At 42.5% G+C, this 7,500-nt stretch overlaps 1 long non-coding RNA gene across 1 annotated transcript; it reads right to left on the bottom strand.

Annotated features, from left to right (window-relative positions):
* Nucleotides 1-1,887: 1,887 nt before the first annotated feature.
* On the bottom strand, nucleotides 1,888-3,788 carry LOC138036346 (uncharacterized). The gene is made up of 2 exons (XR_011129826.1): nucleotides 3,723-3,788; nucleotides 1,888-2,280 (listed from the first exon to the last, which is right to left on the bottom strand). It is a non-coding gene; the product is annotated as an uncharacterized lncRNA (long non-coding RNA).
* Nucleotides 3,789-7,500: the final 3,712 nt, after the last annotated feature.

The raw sequence follows: 7,500 nt of genomic DNA, 5'->3' as shown, positions 1-7,500 counted from the left end.
GCTGCGTCAGAATTAAACCAATGGAAATTTCCCGTTGCTAGAAGAACGGGTAATTTTGAACGAATTTAATATATGCATAGCGGACGGTCGTATTTTTTCGCGTCTCTCCCCATTCTCCCTCGCCGTTTCTACATTCGTTCCATACCTTTTGTTTGAGTATTTACCGCGTCGCTTGCGTTCGCAATAAATACGACTGTTTTGCAGTCTATGTGGTAAATGGTCTTTAAAACCAAACTTAACAGTCTGCAATCCTATGAAAAACAAAGTTAGGATTACAATGGTTATTACTAAGCGTTTATTTGAACCCAAAGACGAACAAAATAGCAACATTTGTCTCGGAATATATGGAGTACTGTTGCAGAGAACTGTGCCATTAACTATGACTGTAGCCTGATCCTCCTACACACAGCTGTCAATTCTTGTTTGTCAAGATAAATGTCAGTCCCAAAGCATGGACCGCAAGGAATGAGCTGCAGTATTGCTCGTCCAGAAGATTGCGAACACTTAGCTACCTTGCCCACTTCTCAAGTTTAAGTGCCATGTGATAGTGGAATATATTAGCGGACGTACTATCAGTAGTGATGGCGTGAATTCCACGGCAAACTACCCATTGCATGCTAACAATAGCGTTCGCTGTTTCAGCATGTGCTTCCTAGCAACATCTATCGCGTATTTACGGCAAATTTTGCGTATCTAACAACAGCAAATGGAGATATGGTACGGCTCTCCAGGAATTATTCTTATTCATTTCGCAAACATCCCACATTATCATTTGTGAGGTTACCGAAGAGAAATATACCGACTTTATTTGAGCCTGATTTCAGCTATAACTTGAACAAAAGACATCGAAATCCGAATATGTTGCCACTTCTTCGAGTTTTTTGGTTAAAGGAATGAAACCACGTTTAGAACATCGCGTTTATAGCACTTCGACCTTTTTGAAACAATCCTGGTCAAATTAAGTTGTTGGGAAGGTTGCGCGCATCACTTAACTTCACACCTAATTCGAATATTCTAACTATTGGCTGTACTGTTTGGGAAAGAGCATGCTCTTGTGGCCTCCCTCCCACATATTCAATGTTGGAAGAAAAGGTTTCGTGGAAAATCCAACATTGATAAGGGGGATGGGGGCAATCTCAAAATTGACGCTACCTTCCCAACACTTTTGTAAAGTGCTCACGATAAACTATCCAGCGATTTGGTTTGTCAGTCGTAATGCATTTGTCTCAGCTCTTGAACTTTCAATTTTATTTCAAGGTTCATTCGTTTTCGAGATCTCTTAATCTTGTAATCCCTTTTAACCCCTAAAAGTCAGAGCATCAGCATTTGGTTTGGGAAAGCGTTCCAAATGGTCTTGAAAGACATGTCTGAATTCATAAGGTCTCATGACAACCCCCAGAAGCGTGCTCTTGGCAAAATCCTAGTCTCAATCAACAAGTTAAGGACGTCAATCTGAATCACTTTGGTCTTTGTTTCTAATCACGTTCATTTCGTTGTTCATTATACATTTCTCCTCTAGGTGGTTATAAGTTATAATCCAAACAGTACTTTTAATCATTTTGTAACTGAAGAAGATTTGAGACGTATCCAAACATGCTTTGCAAATTAAATTCTCTCGCGTGTTTTTTCTTTAATTAACACTTTCCTTTTTTTTTTTCACGAGATAGTAGTATGTGGCGATTGCACGGTACTTCCAAGTCTGGTCCTCGTTAGCCGCGACTTAAACATAACCAACATAGCATGCAAACTCAGTAGAATCTTGGTCATTAGTACCATATATGTTAGGGCAAAAGAGATGAATTAAGGATAACTTAATACATCTGCTTAATTAGCGTTGGCGATGTAACATAAGCAACATAGCATGCAAACTCAGTGGAATCTTGATCGTTCAAGAGAGATGAATTAGCTGTTTATTTTGCTTGTAACTACGCATGTGTCGCTGGAGAGGACGACGTTTAAAACCCAGGAGGTACGTTATTGATATATTCGTAGAGACGTCTATGTTATTCAAGAGATATAACAAAGCCTTCACGGCATAAGAAAAAATAAATACGGCTCAGAGTCCGTCAGCAATCCATCGTGATCGATAATGACTGCAAGTCGGTGGGCCATGAGGCCTGCCATCGTTCTGCAGCGGCGTCCGCAGGTGCAGACGACGTTGTCGTGATTAGGAATTTAATGTCTGACGATGTGTGCCCGTTGATGTTCTTCTCTCCTAATGTCCTCTAATTTCTTCTTAACCTGACTCTTCACCACTCCCCTTCACTCATTTCTTCTCCACTGTATATGAGTCATAAATATAAAGAGAATATGTATTTGTCTGCAAGCATTTGGTCGGTAATCTGTAGTCACGTTTATGATTCAGATCGACACACTCTGTGACAAAAGTTTACTTGTTTTACTTTGCAGGGGTGCAACAAGGGGAACTCATCACAAGTGCCGGAGGCTCGAGTTTCTAGGCGAGTACGGGGAAAAACTTCTCCGGGATTTTACCGAAATACAGTCTCTGAAATAGCAGCTTCCAGCATTCTGAGAGTGGATTGCTGCGATAGGTAAGGGACTGACTCGAAGGCCATTAATCAGAGATGTTTCTTCTTTCAATGAAATTGTCGAGCCTATACAGAGTAATCTGCTCTTTTTCAGTGTTTCATTGTGACTAAATTAACCTATTTTGTACACCCCACGGACAAAACATTTATTAGGGAACTTAAGCACGTGACGACGGTTTTTTAGCCACAGATGGCAGCCGCAAGTGAAGTGTTTTTCCTTCGAAACTGGTCTAGGCTCTACCACATTTATATTTTAAAGTATCTTTTCACTGTTAGAGACGATTAGTTTAAAAATTTGTCGGAGACTGCTTTCCCAGCAAATTTTCACTTCCGGTTTCCGTTTGTGGCTAAAAACGTCGCTTGCCTAAGTTCCTTGTTATCCTAATTGTGACGTTTGAGTTGCCTTTCCGAGGAATCATTGGCAAACCTCGAGGCTTAGCATCCGCGGTAAAGCCTGGTTTTCACTAGCGACGCAAGCACAGGCGCAAGCATAAGAGCGCTTATTTCACCGTGAAAATGGGGTTTGCATCAACTGCATCAAGCATCAACTTCTTTCCTTTCCCTTCATTGTGCTTGCCCTTATAATTGCGTTGGCTTTCGTCATGTGAAAACGAAACATGGAAGCACAAGCACAAGGAAATTTGCTACGTCCGGCCAATTGAAACACTCGTTCCAGATTCCTAGCGTCGCAATATTTCAACAAAATGGCGGATGCCGTGGTTGATCCTGATGCTTATGTCGACATTCATTTTCACTTAGCATAAGCTACTTATGCTTGTGTTTGCGTCGCGAGTGAAAACCAGGCTTAAATCTTCCAGAAATCTGTTGTCATAATTCCCAACAAACCCCTTGCCTGTAAACTCACGAATCAGGGACTTGCCATATGTCAGGGACAAATTTTATCCGTCATCAAGCGCCCCAGGTTTAACCTTCGTTTTCAAACTGACCAGGCTGTGATCCCCACGCATACCGACAGTCATTTTGAAAGGTCGATGTAAGAGTTTCACGGAGCCTGCTGTCTTCGCTCAGCAAGCAGGACAAGCTTTAGTGGTTTCAGAGTTCCGGACATCTCTTATTCTACGAAGCAGGTGCGATTAATTACCTGGTTTTTGCGACGAAAATCGTGTTGGATTTGAGTCGATCGGAGCTAAAATGGCGGTATCAGCTGCCTACCTTTCCGTTTTCCTTGTATGGAAGTGGACCTTATTTTTCTGAAACTCCGTGTTAAGGACAAATGCAACAAGCCATGTGGTAAGTTTCATCGATTTTTATTCGCAATGTTTTTTACAAATTTCTAGACTTGAACTTCGCTCCGTATGGGTCTTGTATTTCCTCTTAGAAACTCTACTTTGTCACTATTATTGAGCCTGGGTTACCTGTGGCTGCGCGCAAACCAGTCGGCTATTTACAAGGGCAGCTGAAAAGTTGATTTAGGGACTACACATAATCAAATAGAAAGGGTCTTGAACCTGGGATCTCCCGATCTCAAGGAAAGCGCCCTAACCTCTGGGCCGCACTACCTTGAACTCAAAACTCCGCAGTAAACGTGCTGGGCAAATTACTTGCAGGGAGCGAGCCTTCCGGCCACTTTTCTCTAAGGCGTAAATCTTTGTTGCCTCCGATATCAATAAACAAGATGCCACCGAAAATTTATCTGTTTTCTTGGTTACTGTTATCATTACTTAAATATTTACGCTATCGTCGTTTTACTGGAGAGCACTGAGACATGAAAAAGAGGAATACCTTTATAATAGACCTTTTCGGCTTGCACATTTTGTTTTCCCAATGCAGATCATGTGATAATACTCAAAAGGTTTGGTCTCTTGTTTTGTTCGTTAAAATGAGGGCATGCAAGCATGAATATGCCTGCATGCACTCTTTTTAATGAACAAAAGAAAGGACCAAGCCTCCTGAGTATTATCACATGATCTGTTTTTGTTTTACGAGACATCTGGTTTGTCTCTTTCTACAGGGCAAACATGCCCAGAGGGAAGGAGCACGAACAGGACTCGAGGTCCTATGCAAGGTGCTCCACCCTACCCTATCCAGACCAGATAGACAAAGACCACAACACCGGGAACTACATGCCCTACTCTTTACGACAAGTGTGCGGGTTCTTTTACGTCCCACAGGATTATGAACATTGAAGGGTTGTGAGACGGGACCTCCGGCTTATCGTCCTTATCCGAGAAGACTAGAGAGTCTAACCATTTGCAGATGTAATTACAAAGGCAGCACTTTCTACTCAGTTATTTAAAGACCCTGAGTGTTGGTCCGGCCGGAGTTGAACTCACGACCTCCCGCGTGACAGCCCGGTGCTCAACCAACTGAGCCACCGTGGGAAAACAAAATGTACAAGCCGAAAAGGTCTATTGCCATGGAAACCGTGCTAAAGTGAAGTCGTCTAGAACATACCTATACACCTTCATACTTTTTGAAGAAAGATATTTACCATATATTGCCAACTTCACTGCAAATTATGCCATCAACAAACCTATGGCAATCAAAATGTAACAGTTAACCTCTCTTAATTGTGCTTTGAGGGTAAGTAGGAAATGAAATAAGTAACGAGGGTAGTACATACCAGCAGAAAAGCCTTTTGTTAGTACGGTACTAATAAACTTGTAGCCCTTGTAGAAAATGCAGCAATTTGAAATGCATTCAAATCACTGAACGAAAAACGAAAGCACATCTCTAATCTTGTATACTTAACTAAATGTATATTGACGTCATACTGGTTATAACATTACCGAAAATAGACAGTTCAGGAATGTCTCCCAATAAAAAGCTATGTCCTGTTTGGCTCGGCACGGCTATCAAAATGATCTTCCGTCCACATGTTGTAACAACCCAGAGGCAATGTTTACAAGATCGAAGAGACATTTTAAGGTCGACAAAGACGCTACCTAATCATAACGCCTTGTCTTGAAATGCTACATCTGTAAATTCTTTCAAGACCCATGATGGGATTAAACTTCACGTCTATTCACGTGAGAGAAGGTAAATTAATACACGGTGTAATCCACCTGTTAAGAAGAAGAACTACTAAGGAATAGTTCAGAGCCTTTTGGTTAAAAGAATAGTAAAGAATGCAAAAATATCTACGGTAAGCAGTTTAGAAGATATTTGTTTTCTGCTAAGGACTTTCACTCTTCAGTTGAGTGTGATTTGCTTTCCATTGCTTTTTGGCATGAATTTTGTTCCGGCAATGTTTGTGCAGGAGCCCAAGACCGTTTAAATTCCTCCGTTAGTTTTTGGGCATCCACCTTAGACCCTCCTCAGTTTACTCTCGATACCATTTCCTATGGCTATCGACTTCCTTTTGTCAGTTATCCAGCCCCGTGTTTTTTTAAAAGCAATAATTCGTCAGCTCTTAAACATCCCGACTTCAATGTTCATGCAATTTCTGAGCTTTTGGACAATGGCTGTATCGTGGAGCATAGTGAGCTTCCTTTTTGCGTTAACCCTTGGACGGTTGCGGAAGGCAAGAAGCTTCGCTTGGTAATCAATTTTAGGCACGTTAATTGCTATCTCGTTCGTTTTAAGTTTAAGTACGAGGACCTTCGCTCTCTCGTTCTTCAGGAAGGGCATTGGTTCTTTACCTGGGATCTCAAATCTGGATACCACCATGTTGATATTTTTCCAGAAAACCAGAAGTATCTAGGTTTTTCTTGGCCCTTTAGCGGCAGACTTAAATATCATAGTTCACTTTTACGGTTTTACCCTTCGGTCTCAGCAGCGGGTGTTTTTGTTTCACCAAATTGTTGCGCCCATTAGTTAAACGCTGGCAATCTATGGGGCATAACTCTTTTGTTTATCTCGACGACGGCATTGGGAGTCAGCCCGATAGGACGTCCGCCTTCGCAGCAGCTTTTACTCAGCGAAAGGATCCTGTCTCTAATAATAATAATAATAATAATAATAATAATAATAATAATAATAATTGCTAGTGCTAATCACCCTTACTTGCAGTCGAGAACTGAATTACGAAAGGCGCAGCTCACGACATCGGGCTGAAAGCATACAAAGGCGCCTCTGGCTACCGCTATACAGTCCATGTTTGATGTCGGAGCACAGCACCACAGCTAGATGTTAATTAGCTGTGAGTCGATTTTGATGAGGGAGGAAAACCGGAGTACATGGAGAAAAACCCGCGAGTCAGGTTGAGATCGACTGAAACTCAGCCCACATGCTGGCCGAGGCCAGAGTTGAACCCCGGCTCGCAGTGGTGGGAGGATGGTGAGCACCTAGGCCCGATAGATAACCACTAAGCCACCCTGACCCCCTTCCAGTCTCCTTGTTAATGAGGAGAAGTCGTGCTGGGTTCAGATGCAAGTGGGCGAGTGGCTAGACGTTTCGCGGATTCCCGAAAAGAAGGTTTGCAAGCTTAAGCAGCTACTAAGTTTCGCCTTTCAAAACGAGTCATCGTCCTACCGTGAATTAGCCAGGATCGCCGGTTCCATTATTTCGGTTGCCTTGGCGGATGGAGCTATTTCCCGTCTTCTGACGAGGCAGATGTACTTAGCTACAGAGTCTAGGTCGGCTTCGGAACACATTTTTCGCTTCCCTCCCGCTCTGCTAGACGAATTGAAGTTTTGGTTTAATAACATTGAATCTTCTAATGATTACTCCATTCGGCATCCCCCTGATTCGTCCACTGTTTTTTTTTCCGACGCGATCGACGCAGCCTTCGGAGACTTTTCCGCCTCCCTCGACGGCACTGTGGCCAGCGGTATTTTCACGATCGACGATTTGGGTCAAAGTTCTACTTTTCGCGAACTGAAAGTTATTATCATGTTTTGCTTTCTTTTGGTGAGCAACTAAAGCACAAGAAGGTCAAAATATTTGCCGACAATCAGAGTGCCGCCAGGATAGTTTCTGTTGGTAGCTCTAAGGTCCATCTTCAGTCGGTGGCTCTGAGGATCTTTTTTTTTGTTTTCTCGTGGTATTG

Source organism: Montipora capricornis, unplaced genomic scaffold (genome assembly GCF_036669925.1).
Source record: "Montipora capricornis isolate CH-2021 unplaced genomic scaffold, ASM3666992v2 scaffold_478, whole genome shotgun sequence".
Taxonomy (NCBI): Eukaryota; Metazoa; Cnidaria; class Anthozoa; order Scleractinia; family Acroporidae; genus Montipora; species Montipora capricornis.
This window is presented reverse-complemented; position numbering and strand designations above follow the sequence as displayed.